The sequence below is a fragment of the Brienomyrus brachyistius genome, chromosome 17 (genome assembly GCF_023856365.1).
Source record: "Brienomyrus brachyistius isolate T26 chromosome 17, BBRACH_0.4, whole genome shotgun sequence".
Classification (NCBI taxonomy): domain Eukaryota; kingdom Metazoa; phylum Chordata; class Actinopteri; order Osteoglossiformes; family Mormyridae; genus Brienomyrus; species Brienomyrus brachyistius.
The window spans coordinates 22,412,983-22,432,160 of NC_064549.1; the positions used below are offsets into that span (position 1 = coordinate 22,412,983).

The window sequence follows — 19,178 nt, forward strand, 5'->3', positions numbered from 1 at the left end:
GACCTCCCTCCATCATGAACATGACAGGCTGCCATTAAACTTTAAAGCAAATCTCATGTCCTCGTATCAATAGGTCGTTACCATAGTTTTAATAATGGAGAATGAATTAGCTAGGCTGTCAGGCGGCATGTTTGGGGTGTCTCTCCAAAGGGACGATCCCTGTTACACTTTTCACCAAGATGTCATATTTTATTTAATCTCTCCCAGACTCCGAAATTCATTTTACATCCGCTCCTGTCGAACGAGCGTGAAGCAAATCATCTTGACGCATCTTTCTCTTCTATACCCAGTTAAGGAGGTGCTTTTAGCAACCACCCCCCCTGCCTGTCAGCCCATCACCATACCACCCAGCACACTTCTATGGACCCTGTACCCCCTCCCCCAATACGCACACACACGTACACACACAAACACAAACATGCGCAGTCACACACACACACACACACCTTCTCTGACCACTTCAAACCCACATACTACTCATCCTCTTTCACAGACCCCTCCTCCACCCCACCCAATGTCTAGACCACCCAAATCAAAAGGTGCTGGGCGTGAATTTTAATAACCTGACATCTCAGTAAGGTTGTGACACGCACGTGTGGCACCTTTCCGATTTCCCTGCCTTCCTGACTTCAAAGCTGCATTATTTTTCATTCAACCCAAACTCAACGGTCACGGTCAGGTCCCCTCATGCAGCACAGCGCAGCCCAAACTCCGCGGTCACGGTCAGGTCCCCTCATGCAGCACAGCGCAGCCCAAACTCCGCGGTCACGGTCAGGTCCCCTCATGCAGCACAGCGCAGCCCAAACTCCGCGGTCACGGTCAGGTTCCCTCATGCAGCACAGCGCAGCCCAAACTCCGCGGTCACGGTCAGGTCCCCTCATGCAGTACAGCGCAGCCCAAACTCCGCGGTCACGGTCAGGTCCCCTCATGCAGTACAGCGCAGCCCAAACTCCGCGGTCACGGTCAGGTCCCCTCATCCAGCACAGCGCAGCCCAAACTCCGCGGTCACGGTCAGGTCCCCTCATGCAGTACAGCGCAGGCCAAACTCCGCGGTCACGGTCAGGTCCCCTCATGCAGCACAGCGTAGCCCAAACTCCACGGTCATGGTCAGGTCCCCTCATGCAGCACAGCGCAGCCCAAACTCCGCGGTCACGGTCAGGTCCCCTCATGCAGCACAGCGTAGCCCAAACTCCGCGGTCACGGTCAGGTCCCCTCATGCAGCACAGCACAGCCCAAACTCCGCGGTCACGGTCAGGTCCCCTCATGCAGCACAGCGCAGCCCAAACTCCGCGGTCACGGTCAGGTCCCCTCAGGCAGCACGGTGCAGCCAAAACCCCATAGTCATGGTCACAGTCAGGTCCCCTCACACAGCCCAGTGCATGAGTTGCCACATTTCCTGTCCAGTAAAAGGTACGACCAGTGAACAGCTTGTAAGAAGCCGCCTGTTTTGAGGACACCAGAAAACAACTTTCTTTCTCCTGTGTTTGATCAATGACAGAGGCATCCATGCCACCCCTATGGCGACTAAGAGCACTTTGATCCTCAGCCCAAATTGAAAAGCACTGCAGGGTTAAAAAGCTCCTGCTGATACGTCGAAAGCTCTCCTACGCAGCTGCCTCAACCCACTTAAGCCGCTTGCCGGGTCCGCAGCCACAGAAACACCCACGGATGCCGCTCAGTCACTCCAGTGGACCAGCATCGTGTGAGTTAGAAAGCAGGTCAGCAATGTTTACATCATAAAAGCAAATTAGATCGACTAAACTGTGATGCTGGGGATTGATGGCATGCAAAAGCTCTGAAACTCCCATGATGCAGCACAGAGAACTAACCATGGGACCACTGATTACTCTGCCTGGTCCAGGAGGCGATACATAAGCTTTCTTTTAATCCGCATTGTGGAAGACAACGATTGGTTAAATATTTATCTTTCAAGGCAAACTTTGAGCAAAGACCAAGTCCCTAGCGAGGCTCTTATAACAAGTAATTTCTCTACTGTACAGCAACTGCTGCAGGAAGTCCTCCACATAGGATGGGGGCAGCACCTCATCTATCGATCATTAATAATTAGCCAAAAAGTGAAAGTGAAAAGACATAAGGGGGGCGGTAAGGAAGAGCCAAGTCCAGGGGAGTAGGTTTGTGTAAATAGTGTCTCCAGAAAGAGATTCTAAGGAAAACCACCACAGACTTGCGGTGACGGCATTGTGCATAACATCCTGATCACTGAGGCAGTTACCACAGCGACCCGTGTGGGAGAAGTCAGCCCCATAGACATCAGCAGACGCCTCCGTGAGGTTCTCTAGGGCAAGTCTGTTACGCAAAGCCCCCTGAGGCACGGAATAGGCCCCCAGAGGGGGAAGGACCACAAGCCAGCAGGACAGAAACCAAGGTGCATGGGGACAACGCTTCAGAGAGGTGGGAGATGGCGTGACATCTGGTCATGTGATCACCGGAGCACTATCTGATCAGCATGTGGACGATCTGTCATGGCAGAAATGTTCGCATGACTGCCCCGAGGGCCGAGGGTAGGGAGTGGAGGTCCATCAGTGTAAGCGAGGCAGTGCAGGCTAACAGCAGGGGGTGAAAGGGGTTGGGTGGCCCTACAGCGAGGTGTGGGCCACTCCTCAAACACTCAATTACTTAACGAAGAGGCCCAGACTGATCGATCCCTCGTATCGATCTCCCCCCAGTGGCCCAGATTGTTAATGACGGCAGTGGAACATAAAGAGCATTAGAAGTATCTCTATTGTTTCAAATCTAACTTTGAAAATTGAGGCGGTGCACATGAAAGCGTGGCGAACCCCCCCCGGCAGAAAGCACAAGGTGACAGCAAGCTGCCATTACTTTGCAAGGTCTTCACTTAACACACACCCTGTCACAACTGTAGCTTTTACCAGCACCCAGACCACACATTTACATATAGTCCCAGAAGTGCGAATTTTTGAGTGGAACCCCCAGAATGAATAAAGCCGCCCCATGAACAAAGGAGGAGGGACACAAACTTCAACGGCTAACTGTTAGCCATATCTGCAACCTATTATTTCAAGTGATTTAAGTGGGGTTATGCAATAAGACAAACTGAAAATGAGATTTAATCCCTGAGTTTGTGAGATGGTTTAGTTTTTACTTTTGAGTCCATTCTGAGTAACATGGTTAACATGCAGAAAGGTCTGTAGCTTTCAGGTATTTCAGTAAAAACACCTCCGTTACCTAGACATCTAGATGTTAGTACCATATCCTGTCTGTGGGGGGCGCTGCTTTGGGGTTAGGACACATGGAGATAGGAGCTTAAGACATGGCTGAACCCCTCCCCCACATCCTTATTTTATACGTAATGTAATTCAGGCCAGATCTAACGAAAGCCACTCCGTGCCGAAGCAGGAAACGATTGACGTCTCTCCAAGCGGCACTGAATAGAGACCACACCTAATGATGACTGATATCCCCAAAATCTGTGCAGTAAAGCAGAACACGCTTCTCTCCCGTACTGTTTGCGATTAATGCACGCGGTACATCCAATCACAATAGCAGAGTTCTAGAAAAACCCATACCCCTCCCTTCGTGGATCTGGAGGTGAGGGAGACTCTCGAACCAATTACCGAAGGCTCCATGGAGGATACGGTGCCCACTCGTCCAGACTGTCCAGTTATCTAGCTGTCTGCTGTTATCCTCCCTTTATCCCCCTCTGTCCTTTATCCCTCCCCCCTACCCACCTCCCCATCAACAACCAGCACGACAGGCCCACCACCCCTAGTGACATACCCACACATACATAATACAGAAACTGAGAATGAAGGCACATAGTATGTGTAGGACACACCCTCCTCCCCCCCATTATAGCTTGAGTCCTCCTTTTTGGACAAAGATGTCCATATTTTTGTACAGAGATGTCGTCCTTTTTACAGCCCTGCTGGTGGACCCTGGCCAAGGACGACATTGATACAGCTCCCTCTGCTCACCCCCCCCCCTTCCTAAGCAGAGTGCCTCAACCAAACCAAAAACGTGAGAGACACACAACAGGTCTTCAGAGTTTTAGCCGGCAGCTGCGGCATCAGCTTGTCCACATGAGATTAACGTCTGGCTCTCAGGGCCTGAACTACAAAGCTTCAGGAATGCAATGACAAGGTGAAGCACTCAGAGCAGATCTAACCATACACAAGGAAAAAAATAATGGAAACCCCTTCAGCCTGAAATGCCCCCACTTAGCATGGCCTGCTGTGTCTTAGTGACCACATCTGTAGCACATGGCTAAAGTGAGTTGTACTCATCCATCTTCTGTAAATCCATCCATCGAGGGTTGTGGGGGGGGGTCCGGAGCCTATTCTAGAGGCTATGGGCACAAAGCAGGGGACCACCCAGGATGGGGCACACTCACACACCACACACCTACAGCCTCAGCATGTTTTTTGCACTGTGGTAGGGGGGGGACTAGAGTACACAGAATGAACTCCACACACATACAAACTCCACACACATGGCAGAGACGTGAACCCTGGTCCCAGGGGTGTGAGATGACAGTGCTAACCACTGCGCCACCATGCTGCCCCTCCATCCATCCACTCTCAGGGCAAAGATGAGCATAGAGTCCAGCCCAGGGAGCATAGAGACACACCAGAAGTAAAGGCAGGTTGTGACACGATAAACCGATGACATACACCCCATATGAGAATCACCATGCCAGTCAATCTAGCCTTAGCTAGTCACCAACTTCACCCACTGAGTATATAGCCAGTAAGTCCACCCAACCGAGAAACCCGTTTGTTCAATTCAACGAGAATGGGGTCCGGATCAATTCTGTCAAAATCACTTGGTGGTGGAAAATGCAGCCGGACAGCTTTTCTTTCCATGTGAAATTTTCCAGGAGACAGAAAAGTGCAGAAAATCGATTTGTGGGTCAGGTATCAGTCCTCAAGTGTCAGTCAACTTATTGTCGTGAAGTACTGATAGGCCACGGTCAGCCCGACTGTGATGGGGCTTGGAGTACAAACTCCCCCACCGATAAATTCCTGAAGCCTTAAAGAAAAGGCTCAAATATTGACAAGCATGAGTATCGATCCCACAGAGCTAGAGCAGAAAAACATCCCCCATGACACACAGAACAATGGGGACACCGATTACACAGACGAAGACCCCCATCCAAACCGACTGCGTGAGCATACTCACTGCCACAGCCCACACGAGAGGCCACACCAGTCCCAGAACAGCATCAACCAGTCTCACTCTTCCCCAGAAGAACACATACAACACTGTCACAACAACACATCCACACATTAACCACAACAGTGATATGCCTGGTTCTGCCCCTGTTCCCACCAGGCCCTCTTAACAAGACTTCTGCCTTGTTAAGTCTGTGGGAGGCGACTCTCAGTCCAGAGAAAGCTCACAGAAACTGATCTTAAGGAGCCCTCACTCCTTGAGGTAGCTGCGTCCCAGGAAACTGCCCTGACCCCACGCCCCCCTACCCACCCACCCATGGGGAATCACCATCCAAAGGTGAACAACACCAGTCGACTTTCAATGACCTCCCGATATTTTTATACATACTGTATATATTTTATTTTATGTATCGCACCTCAGGCGAACTCTGGCTCCGCTGCTGAGTACACAAATCCTTTCAATTCCAGAGGCTGAAAGTCAATATGTACTTAAAAAGGCAGTCTGGGATTTGGGTTTGCTGGGATGTGAAAGGTGGCCAGCCAGCCTTGAGCACCTCAAACCTTCCAGCTACAACTGCGGATCAATCACAGAAGGTTCCAGAAACACTGCAGATGAAGTCGAAATAAATCTATTAACATTAAACCCTAAAACATAGCTGTTCAGCCTACAGATCTCAGAGATTCACTCTTAGGCGTCGGGGTTGATCGCAACAAAACATGGCAAATCTTCAGTGTGTGAAAATCGGTGGATGCTGTTCTTAATTTCGTAAACTGGTAAACTACTGAACAACTCAACTGATAAACTCATGAGAGATTACACACATCAAACAGTCAGCCGAACTGGAGTCAGCTTGGTGGTGCAGATCTTTCTGGAGTGGACTGGAGGGGGGGGTGGTGGTGGCATAGCTCTGCTTGTCCTTACTGGGGTCATGAAGGCACCTCCAGGACCTGCTCAGTCAGCAACTGCTTTCAGAACCTCTCTCTCTCACTCTCTTATTTCCAGCATGTTTAATCAGCCTCAGCATCAGGCTTGAACGGATCCAGGGCATGGGGAGCGATACGCTTACACAGCTACCATGGACGGGTGCGTGTGGATATGAGTGTGTGTGTGTGCATAGTCGGACAGCTCATCTACCAGGAAGGAAAGAGAAACATGGAGCAAAAATCCCCCGGGGAAAGCAAATGGCAGATTCTGCTCCCATGTTTCCTAGTTGAGAAGGAATAGCACACAGACAGCTCCAGGCAAAGTCAGGACCCCTAAGGTTCATTATATGGCAAGCAGAGTAAGCCGGGGCCAGGATGGCTAGGAGGATGATGCTCTTTAAAAAGCAATTCTTGAGATGTTACATCACACAAAGACGGATGCTTCATCTTGTAGGGAACAGTGGCGTGGTGATTGAAACAGAGCAACAGGGTAATCTAAGCTGAGTGTGTACACCTTGGGGGAGGGGGGGTGTTAGCAGATGACACTGTCAGAGGGTGTCAGGCATAGGGTCTGGGTGCTGGGTCCAGATGCTGTGAGGAACATCTGGTCCAAAGCATAAGGACCCATCAGTCACTGGCACATGGCCCGGGAGTGCCAATCCACAAAACTGGAGTCTGTTTCTGAACCCCCACTAGCCAGTTGGGGGGGTCTAGGGGAGGGGAGATGAGGGTCAAGAGGACATCTGTGTGGATGTCATACGCCCATGCGGTCCTGATTCAGACGACCTGACACACTGACATACTGCCTGTGATTTGGGAGGGACTGACACATCGGTGAGCTGCTGACATTTCAACTTGCCCTCCCCACCACCAGGGGGCGTCGGCAGAGATTCTGGGCCACAGAATTACCCATGGCGACGAGGGAAAGCCGGGCCAGGCACGGCAAATACCCCCAAGGAACGAGCAGAGACAAATTTATCTGCAACAAGAACGGCAAAGGGGAATCCGCCCGCCGCCCAAAGCCCCGGGCGACACGGATATCTGTCATGCAGCTCGAGGGCACAGACGCGGCACGGAACCCAGGCGTCGGTCTATCACCAGGAATGTACTGCTTACAGCTTGCAAAATAAGTCACAGCCTGTCTGCAGTCTATTTCAGTGCACAGTCGACATCCATGATTTAAATATCACAGGTAGAAGTGATAAATATTTAACTTAAATATGCAAGTCTAGGTACTCAAGGTCACTGTCTTGAGGTGTAAATGCTTAACATTTTGGGTCTTCAATCAAAAAACAATGAATTTCAACAAGGTGGTCCCTCTGACCATTCGTATGTTAAACTTAATTATGCCTGAAAGATTCAGCATTTGCTTCATATGGCCAATCAGAGGCCAAGGGCCAATCAGGGACCACGGGATACTGATTGTTCTATAAAGTTCACGGGAGAAACAAAGAAGGAAGCATTCACGTTCTCCGCTGTACATGTATCCCACTGGACATGTTCTTCACTGGTCACTGCACAAAAGACTTATGTTTCCGTAATTTTGTTCAGGGGTCCGGGTGTCTCCCGGGTCTGACATCTGATCTCATGGACCAGGCAGTCGGAAGTCTCCAAGAAAATGCCCTTCTTCCCCTCCACCGTTTTCTCCCTCCACCAGCTCGCTCCTGGTGACCTTCAGCGACAGCCGTGTGGCACCACCTTGGCTAATCAAACCATGCACATCTTTTGGGAACGTAATATATAAAAATCAGGGAGTCTGGGCCATACATTGGAAGGTCATCAGGGAACAATATTCTTATGGATGTTTGGCTGCCATTGAGTGTGCTGAAAATATTCATCAGTGCCAACAAATGTTAAGTAAAAGTCTGAGGACTGACAGAGACTCACACATACACTATATGGACAAAAATATTGGGACACTTGGCTATTATACCTACGAGAACTTTTAAGACATCTCATTCTAATTGTACATTTTATTTCCCCTACTCCTCCTGGGGGGTGATGCCTGGAAACCTCAGTCTATCAAGATGTCCAGCATACCCTACTACATGTGACGTCGCCACCACCAGTGACGTCCCTGCATCCAGCTCGCCCTTCTGCCTGTGCCATCTTTCATGTCTGACACCACTGCCTTTGACTCTTATTTGACTCTCCCTGCCGGCCCCTGGAGGATGGGCTCCCCCTTTGAGTCTGGTCTCTCCCAAGGTTTCTTCCTTCTTGGGAGTTTTTCCTTGCCACTGTCGCCTTTGGTTTACTCACTGGGGGCTTTGGGTGCGGATGCTGTAAAGCGCTTTGAGACGATGTAATGTTGTGATAATGCACTATACAAAAATAAATTTGTTTGTTTGTTTGTTTGTTGTCATTCTAAATCCAAAGGCATTAATATGGATTTGCCCCCCCTCCCCTCACGGCTATAACAGCTTCTGGAAAGGCTTTCCACAGGATTTTGGAGTGTGTCTAAGAGAATATTTGCACCATTCATCCAGAAGAGCCTTTGGGAGGTCAGGCACTGATGTTGGACGTGATGGCCTGGCTTGTAATCTCCATTCTAGTTCATCCCAAAGGTGTTTGATGGAGTTGAGGTCAGGGCTCTGTTCCACACCAAAATCACCCAATCATGTCATTATGGACCTTGCTTGTACACTGGAACAAAGTCATGCTGGAACAGAAAAGGGCCTCTCTCAAACTGGTCCAAGTTGGAAGCATGAAATACCATTCTCCTGGCAACCGGCAAACCCAGACTTGTCCTTCAGACTGCCAGACAGAGAAGTGTGATTCGTCACTTCACAGAACATGTTTCCATTGCTCCAGAGTCCAGTGGCAGCGTGCTTTACAACATTCCATCCGATGCTTGGCACTGTGTTTGGTGATGTGAGGGTTGCATGCAGCTGCTCAGCCAAGGAAGCCCATTCCATGAAGCTCCAGGTGCACAGTTTCTGTGCTGGAGTTAATGCCAGAGGAACTTTGAAGCTCTGTGGTTACTGAGTCAACAGAGCGCTGGTGACTTACGCACCATGCGCCTCAGCACTCGGTGACCCTGCTCTGTTACTTTACGTGGTCTGTCACTTCATGGCTGAGTTTCTGTTGTTCCTAAATGCTTCCACCTTGCAATGATACCACTTCCAGTTGACCATGGTTTATGTAGGAGGGAAGAAATTTCTCCTGACTTATTGCATAGGTGGTATCCTGTGACAGAACCACACTTCAATTCACTGAGCTCTTCAAAACAACTCATTCTTTCACAAATGTGTGTAAACCTGACTGCATGGCTAGGTGCTTGATTTTATACACCTGTGGCAATGGTTTTGAATGAAACACTTGATTAAGAGGTGTGTCCCAATACTTATGTCCATGTAGTGTACATACCCACATACACACTTATGACTTTCTGAGCATCATGGGAAGATTGTAGCTAGATACCTGGTTATCAGAACACGCTGCGCAGCATCTCCTAGAAAAATGAAGTATTTAATATTTAGTGTAGTGATTTTTTTTTGTGGTTAACAGGGGGCCCCCAAACCTCAGGGTCCTATTCAAATGCACGGTTCGAGTAGTGGTAAACCACCCCTGGTTACACACACACACACACACATTTGTATTCACATCTTTATGCGGACCATCCATTCATCTCTATGGAAAAACCCTAATCCCAAGAATAACACCCTTAACCCCCACCCAGCCCTAACCTTGACCATAAATAACCAAACAAATGACAAGAGTTTTTGCATTTTTACTTTTTTTCATTGCAGTCACGGATTTTTATAAAACTGAGGTTATCCAAATGGGGACCTGAAGAAGTGTCCCCACAAGTAAGGAAATTTTTACTGCACTTTGGGGATATTTTAGTCTAAATGTGATCTATGCAAACCCACACACAGACAGAGTGTACCTCGCTAATCCATCACTTATTCTCTATGACACCACCTGCCACTCTTCTCCATTCCTGCACATAACCAAAAGTAAACACTCAAATCCTCTGTTGCAATATCGCTCTTCCCCACATAAATCCCTCTGGGATTAGTGAGAGCCACCTGAGCTTGTCACACCAAGAGCCGCCCCCGTGACAGTGTCTCACTTTTACTGATGCTTCTGGGTGTGGCCCCTAACCCCAACAGCTCCCGCTAGTTTTTTGTAACTTTATCCTGCCATTGCTTTGACTAATTGCATCACAGCACTACAAATCTGAAACTCCGTAAAAAGGGCAGATAAGCGCTGAGTGATTCCGCGTGGCATACTCAAAGCCTTTAGCAGTCACCAGAGCCCACCCCAGCACTTGAAAGGGGCTAGTCAAAGCCTCCCCAATACATCTAGTCATTAACCCACCCCCTAACATTCGACATTCGTCAGAGTCACAGCGAACGAGTGTGAAACCGAGTCGGGATCCACAATGAGCTTAACAAAGGAGACAGTGACAGGTGGAGATGAACTTTCTCCACAACGTCACCTCCAACAAGGTCTGAACAACCAGGTCCTTTTATCTAGAGCATTGCACACTTTCTGAGAAAGCAGGGTCAGCCAGTCCCTGGAGCAACTGGGGTGAAGGCCGTTGCTCAGGGGCCCAACTGTGACATCCGAGAACCTCAAGTAGGCATGAGCCAGAGGTCACCAGAAGTGCCCGCCCACCTCGGTTGTGATTAACGATCACAAACAAACTCGGCCTTCCTGAATGCAAGTATGGATCCATCTTCATAAGCAGCGAGGATGAGAGCGAAGGAGCACGGGGCCTTGAAAGCCAGTGCAGGAGTTACAGAGCATCACGCCTGGGCCACCTGAACGAGATCTTTGCAGATAGAAGCTGACAGCTCGGATGAAGCCACTGTCTTCTAGAAGAACAAAGTTGTGCTTTATGTAAGGGGGGGGGGGGGTTGTACTGCAGATCAAATGAACATCTTTACAGCAGACTGAGCTGGGCTCATTGCCATGGCGACAGCAGCAATCTACTACAATGACCCTCACGTGGAAGGGAATAACATCTGGTAAATTAAAAAAAAATAAAACATACAAATAATTTACCACGGGCTTTGAAACTACACACACAAACTGCAATCAATAGAAACTGCTTCAATTTCTCCATTACAGAGGCAGTAAAGTAAAAAGTGAGTTTAATCTCCATTTAGTACTCATAATTAGAGGCCTGACATCTAACAGAGGCAGTCATTTATATGACGATGACTGTGGAGAACGCACAACCATGTGCATCCGTGGTGCCCTTACTGGACAGACATGCACACGCGTGAAGCTGTCCGTGTTCACAGATGCGTAGGAACACGCACACAGGGGGATGCTGTTCAGCACCCTCACGATTTCCCCATCTGCCTTCGACATTCCCTGGCTTCCCATATCTGACACATCAGACATGGCAGGCTGAGATTCCACAATGCCATCCATCATAACATCGCCGTGGAAACAGTCCGGCAAGCACAGAGGTCCCGCTCTGAGCCTCATCCGGATCACAGCAGTGTGCAAAAACCAGGCCTGGGTTTTCAGGGTTACCTTAGGGCAAGGGTGTCAAACTGCAGTCCTACCGGGCCAGAGCCCTGTGTAGCTTAGTTCTTTCCCGATTTCCCACAAACGATTCAGCTCAAGAGCTGTGTGGTAATTAGTACAAGGAGTTGAATCGGGTGTGTTAGGGTTAGGGTTAGGGTTAGGTGTGTTAAACATGCAGGGCTTAGGCCCTCCAGGACTCGGATTTCAGCTGTTCTGGATGGACAATTAAACAGCAGATGGGTGAATGTTCCGGGAAAATATTTTAGGAACAAACTTTCAATGAAAAGTTTAGCCCGGAAAATCCACTTTGCGACATGAGGCCTTGACAAGTGGAAACTGAAACTAAATGCATAAAAACCAGAGGACCCAACGCAGCAGGGCTGTGCGGCAGGTATGGGGAAAGACTAACCTGCAGGTTACCAGTTTAAATCCCAGGGCTATACCTATGATGACCTTTGGCTAACGGGATGAGCAAATATCTAAATGGCAACCTCCAGAGACTAAACAGAATAGATAAATGGTGCCCTTCACCACAAACTTTCTGGTTCCTAAGCATTGTGCTCATAACTACCACATTTTTTCCATTTCTTGAGATGTAAGACACCAGTGATGTGTCAGCTGTAAACAGAAACTTACTTGAATTGACAGGCCTGTTCTTCGTGCTCATCAACTGGGGTGGAATCTCCCGCTTGGCTTTTTCTCATTGCTCCTACCATTGTCAGCTTTCTTTTCAACAGTTCATGTCCAAACTTGTGCAAAGTAAAAAAAAAAATTGTGACCCCGTTAGCCCTGGTTGCATCTTTATCACTCTGGCAGCAAGACATGGTGGCTCCTTTTGTGGACAAGAATACCATTCAATTTCATCATTTTTTGGCATCCATATTTCTCCTCTTTTCTTAGTGTCAGTTGTATCATCTTCTTCAAACTTACTTTCAGACTCAGAATTGGCAGAGACACGATCGGTGCATACTGAGAATTCTTCATCATCCAAAGCGAGCGGAGTCTTCTCTCTCTTCTAAAATGTCGTCATGGCCACCTGAGCAGAGATTTTCTTTGCCATACTGGATTGTTTTTGGAAAGAAGCTACATACTCAGAACTATTTACAGACGCTCCCCAGGTTACAATGGTCCATGTTACGATATTTCGACTTTCCGATTGGTTAACGTTTTTCACTTTCAGTACATTATTACTAAAATTATATAAATTATATGGCATATTCATCATTTTATTATAAATTAGGCTTTATGTTAATGACTTTGCCCAAATGTAAGCTAATGTAAGTGTTCTAAGCATGTTTAAGGTGGGCTAGGCTAGGCTATGATGGTTTGTTAGGTTAGGTGTACTATATTAAAATGTATTTTCAATGTTTTCGTCCTATAATAGGTTTATCGGAACGTAACCCCATCGTAACCTAGGGAGAGGCTGTATTTGTTGTGTCCCTCCCCAGTTCAAATTCGAAAAGAAACTAGAATGATCGGTATGATGAAATTAGGTATTGTGTATGAATGGGAAAGTTATTGTTGTAGGTTAAATCGGTATGGCAGAGTTGATGGGGGTATTCATGGCTGATGGTGATGTAAATGATTGGTATGATGGGATAGGATTGTTAGTTCAATCAGATGTCTTGGACCCACCTCCTCTATACTCTGATTGGTTCTCTCTCTGAGCCAATCATTTTCCTCTGCCCTCAGAACATTGAAACTCCCATAAGTCCACCCCCCAACACATTTACATTTCAATGATGGAATTGGGTCTGCTGGACCCGGGAGCAATGCAGGTGTGGAAACTGTAAAACAACAATAACATCACTTTAGAAGCATTGCTTCCAAATATCCCAAACCTATTCCTATCAAACCAATCATTCACTTCGCCATTTACATCAGCTGGTGGGACCAACTAATTGGCCCTCTCCATGAACCAATCATTTTTCATTCTGCCCTCAGAACATTTTTGTGCAAATAAAACTCCCACAAGTGTTTTCGATGGGGGGATGGGGGACAATATGAACTCATGCGGATGCAAAGATGGGTCTCACACAGCTGACTGCTACACAAGGGTGATACTTATACATTTTTAGATGCAGCAGTTTTAAATTGTTTGACTTTTAATAAGAATTTCCCATGTTATAAAAGACCCCCATAGGACCAACAAGCTCCAGGCATAAGTCTAGCTGTTTAACTTTCATTCTGGAGTTCAATCACACCCCCACCCACTATGTGGGACAGGAAGCCCTTGGGCTACATATCAAACGGGTCACCTGAGAAAAAGCGTGGGTGCTGCCCCCGAGGGTAAAAGCGCCACTTTATTTGAGGGTCAGAAACATGCTGGATCTGGTTTAGCACCCCCTTTCAGAGGCAGACCCCACCAGCCAGACGCGCCCCTCCCTTGGGAGCCACATCTACCCATGTGACATTTTGATTCCCAGATGTGCTCCCTGTAGCCATGAAGGCAGTCCAGCCCAGCTCAGCTCAACCCAGACCTGATTAGACCAGCCTAGACCAGCTCAGCCCAACCTAGCCCGGCCTAGACCGGACCAGACCAGACCAGTTCAGCCCAACTTAGCTTGGCCCAGACCAGACCAGCTCAATCCAACGTAGTCTGGCCCAGACCAGCTCAGCCCAACCTAGTCTGGCCCAGTCCAGACCAGCCCAACCTAGCCCGGCCCACCAGACCAGCCCAACCTAGCCCGGCCCACCAGACCAGCTCAACCCAGTCCAGCCCAGCTCAGTCCAGCCGCAAACATTACATTTCAGGAATAAAAGAAAGTGAAAAGGTGATCTTTAATGAAACACAGACCCACACAGTGCAGGGATGACTGGAAATCCTGCTCTTCACGGTTTAAAATGAAATTCAAATTGTTCTGTAGCTTCAAGTTTGGATTCACAGAGAGCTGCAAAAAAGAACAGCACGAAACTCACAGCATCTGTCCTGCAGGACTGGTGTGAACATTGCCAGAACTCATTAAAGTCTTCATTAAACCTTGCTACAACGTCCCTGCAGCTCCCAGCAGTGCTGGGCTAAATCATTACTCATCTTCACACATACATCTGCAAAGCCAACATATTCCAGTTATGGAGAATTTATATATTATATATATATACACACACAATATACACATACACACGCATTTAATATTTACTGCAGAGGGTCAGATGCATTTTTCCCAGAGGTGAAAACTCTCAACGGGACGAAAGCAGACCACTACAGCCGGCTGACACTATCAACAAACTTCTCAACTTGGAGATCATCTCTGCCTCCAAGAATGCTGTAGATATTGATCCACGGACAGTGGTTCAGCATGAGTATCAATCAATGGCCTTTTCTTACACACAACAGAACAAATAACCAATTTTAAGTCGATTGCATTCTATATGCGTTTTGGGTCAGACACATTTTTAAAGAGCGAGCACTCAAATAATGGTTCATCATCATTTAATGCCCTAAATAAAAGGAATTTATTCATGCGGGCAATGGAATCGATACTGCCTTACGCAGCTGAACCCTCGTCAGAGCACGACTCTCACTGACGCCCAGAAAACACGCAGATACATGTCTGTTAGCAGCTTAAAGCTGTCAACTTTCGTGGTATACGAGACTCAGTTACACTGCGGGACGTGCAACTGACATCTGGTGACTGGGATCACGTGGAGACCAATACAGGGAGAGTGGAAAACTCCTCCCAAGCCACCAGGGACAGCATTTACTCCCCTTCCCCATTAATATTAATATCCTACTTAATCAATATCCCCACTGTACATATTACCAATTCAATCTTGTATTGCATTGTCTTGTCCTGTACAGTAAGTTCCTACTGTACACCTACACACATACACACAGATTCTCTCTCTAGTTCTGTACAATATGTAGTTACTTTTATTACTACTATATTATTGTGTATTGTGTATTACTATGTCTAAGATGTTTTTGAGTATGTGGAAGTATTTTAGTGTTTTATATGAGAGAGGTACAACACATACTATGAAAGTGAGTTCTGACCTGCCAGCAAACTTGACCTAAAGATTGACTTAGGGAATGGATCTCGTTTGTGACCCGGGGGCAGCCTGTATGCCACTGCCCTTTGTCTGATTGTCCCCCCCCCCCCCACTCTAAGCACCTGCGTTATAATACTCTCTCTGTGTGTAACAATAAAACCTGAAACTTAAAATGACAAATAGAAAAGCAAAATGAACACCATAGATGGGACTAACCGGGGACACAGTGATTGCGAAAGCAGGTAGCATGCAAACTTTTATGATGCAAACCAGGCTCTGGAGCAGCTGCAGAACAGAGATGACCGTAATCAAACATGCATCCCCATATGCGAGAGAGTGGCCTTTGCAGCCCCTCTCAACTCTGGAAAGTCCTTTCAATCTCAGGTAGTTAGTGTGAGAAAGGAGTTAGAGCTGCGACACAACAGGATCTGTAGCCATTTTATCGCCACCAGTCCCAACATGGTGCCTCTGAGCGATAAAATCACAGTCTGATCGATACGGCCTGGATAACTGCCGTACATGTTACACCTCTCAGGACACCAGCAAGGACAGTATTTGAGATGATAACCCTTCACCTCACCACTATATGCAAACAAGTTAGTTAAGAAATCTGAAGTGCACCTTCAGGCAGGTGATTATCAGTTTCTGGCTTGTGGTATAGGGATAGCATTGGAGTGGTATAGGGGTAGCATAGGAGTAGCATTGAGGTGGTATTGGGGTAGCATAGGAGTAGCATTGAGGTGGTATAGGGGTAGCATAGGAGTAGCATTGAGGTGGTATAGGGGTAGCATAGGAGTAGCATTGAGGTGGTATAGGGGTAGCATAGGAGTAGCATTGAGGTGGTATGGGGTAGCATTGGGGTGCTATAGGGGTAGCATAGGAATAGCATAGGGGTGGTATGGGGTAGCATAGGGGTGGTATAGGGGTAGCATTGGGGTGGTATGGGGTAGCATTGGGGTGGTGTAGGGGTAGCATAGGGGTGGTATAGAGGTAGCATTGGGGTGGTATATGGGTGGTATGGGGTAGCATTGGGGTGGTATAGGGATAGCATTGGGGTGGTATAGGGGTGGTATGGGGTAGCATTGGGGTGGTATAGGGGTGGTATGGGGTAGCATTGGGGTGGTATAGGGGTAGCATAGCCGCCTTCCAAACAGTTGCCCAGGGTTCATTTCCTGGCTAATGTGTATCCTTAGGGCAGTGTGTAGCTAAGGGAGTTAGAATGCTGTGCCAGTGATCAGAAGGTAACTGGTTCAAATCTCAGGGTTGCAGAGTGATTTCGCAATTGGGCTCTTAATGCTCAGTACCTCCAGGGAAAGGCTGACCCTCCTTACTCAAAAAAATGTACATCACTTTGGATAAAGGTCTCTGTGAATTAATAAAATATAAGGCCCCAAGCTCTAGTAGGACACGCAGAGATACCTGTTTAGCTGCCCTGCCCGCTAAGGGGGACGGCTACTGTATGACTCGGCGACATCCCAGACGGCCGCAGCACTGATCTGTCTGCAGCCCCTTGCATTCACCTGCGATGACACTAATGGTGGCCCATTCTCCACCCAGTTTATTTAAAACTCTTTAAAACGTTTAATGTCAGGCAGCCGGTAATCGCACGTTCGGTGCCCCGACAGCGAGCCCGCAGGCCGTATCGGAGACGTCCTTTCCGGCGTGGCATCTATTAAACGGCACCATCTTTGCCCCTCGGAGGAACGCGGGCCACAGCCTCACTATAAATATTTATGTGGCTTCAGCCAAGCCTAATGTGGGCCCCCCCCCCCCCGACGTATCTGAATGGGCCACAGTAGGAGCCAGTTACACATCTCTTATGAATATCAGATCAGAAGAATCATTCATGAAATTGGTTATTTATGAAAATACAGTAATTCAAAAGGAACAACTATCCTCGGGGCACATGATATCATAGCGAGTAACATTTCAAAGGGAGCGCTTTAGCCTCCGTGTGGCTTTGCTGAGAACCGGGGTATTCCCCAGATGTGTTTTGGGTGAATCAGTGTCTCTTATCACCTATGCGCGCCCCCTAGCGGATGCTGCTACCTGCTCCAAGCTTGCTGTGCCACTACCCCAGGTCACAATGTGAACAACAGGCAATTTGGTTGACTGAATGAGCTGAGTGCCAGTCATCATGAAGCTAACACTCTCCTCTGCCCGTTTAGGCTCATTTTGTATCAGAAAGTAGTTTCTCAGACTCCAACAAGACTATTCAAAGTCTATTCAAAATGCGGTTATACACGGAGGTAGATAGTTCAGGTCCAGAGATTAAAAACCCAGGCTAACTTTTCGTTTCAACCAACCAGTCGCGCACTCTGTGGTTATGACTCTTTATACATAATTGGTTGGTTAAAAAATATTGATCTTATTTTTACTTTCTGCACCTGAGCTATCGACCTCTAGTTACTCAGGTTGTGAAAGCACCTGAGAGCAGATTGTCCTGGATTGTGCAAACCTGTCAGAGAGGATATGTCACCCGAATCATGTCCCACCTGACTCCCACGTGAATAAGCGGGGGGGGGGGGGGGGATGTGCTGCCGCAGGAGTCACATCAATCCCCGTTTCTCCACACCGGACACTTTCTGGGTATGGGGGAGTGACGTTTGACTTTTCAAATTGGGCAGGTCCTCCAAACGGTCATGTCTTGTGTCTGGGTGCAAACCTGAGGCACCTTGGCCCCTCAGCTCTGGAAGATGGCTATACGATGGGGCAAACTACTGAGCTAAACCCTGGCATCTCATTCATAGGGTTCTGACATCCTCTGGAGGCTCAAAGCCACTCCAACCTCCAGAGCGAAGTCTTCTCCAGGAAAGTGGTTTGATGCCGTCTGGTCACCAACAAGTGAGTTTCGCGATGGGGGGTTGTTAAAAAGCGTACAAGGTGAATACAGTGCGAATGGTCGCTGAGCATTGCTTGACTTGACAACCTGTAATTAGTCAGAGGAAATAAGCCACGGTCATGGGCAAAGACACATTCGGCAGTTGTAAGGTTTGAAAGGCAACCAGCATACGCAGAAATACACACCATTTTATGGCACTTTCTGATGTCAGCTGACGGCCACCTAATGGGGGCAGAATTAACCGTGCTGTGGTTACGGAAAGGAAAAGCTACAGCGAACTACCTTCCTGGCCACCTTTTTTCATTTTTCTAAGAATCACTCTCGTACTCGGGTGTCTCTGTGGGGGGTGACCTTGCCTCTCGCCAGCCTGCATTGTCCAAAGAGTCGGCCATGCTTTTGGGGGGGGGGGGGGGGGGATTTAGGATTAGAAAAGACCTTTTGTAAACGTCCATTAAAAGATCAATGACGCTCAGGAGAAATAAAATAACACAGAACATGATGTCCCTGGCTTGATAGTCCAGAGGAGTAGAAAACTATTCCTGCTTTATCAAGACTTTTTGTGTCCAACAAACTGGGGACTCGATAGTAACACAATTTATTATATATATATATATATATATATATATATATATATATATATATATCATTCACTGTCAAAGGCCACCATCTGAAAGAACAGCACTCAGAAAGTTCTCAGAAAACAGAACGAAAAGTTTCTACAATGTATACTGCGCACCGAAAACGATTCAAAGTTTGTGCATTCACAGAAACTCACCCTC

The 19,178-nt window shown here is 47.8% G+C and overlaps 1 protein-coding gene across 3 annotated transcripts in view; it reads right to left on the minus strand.

Moving 5' to 3' along the window:
• Window positions 1–19,178, minus strand: part of slc36a4 (solute carrier family 36 member 4) — a 78,071-nt gene that overhangs the window by 24,663 nt on the left and 34,230 nt on the right. The window lies entirely within an intron of this gene.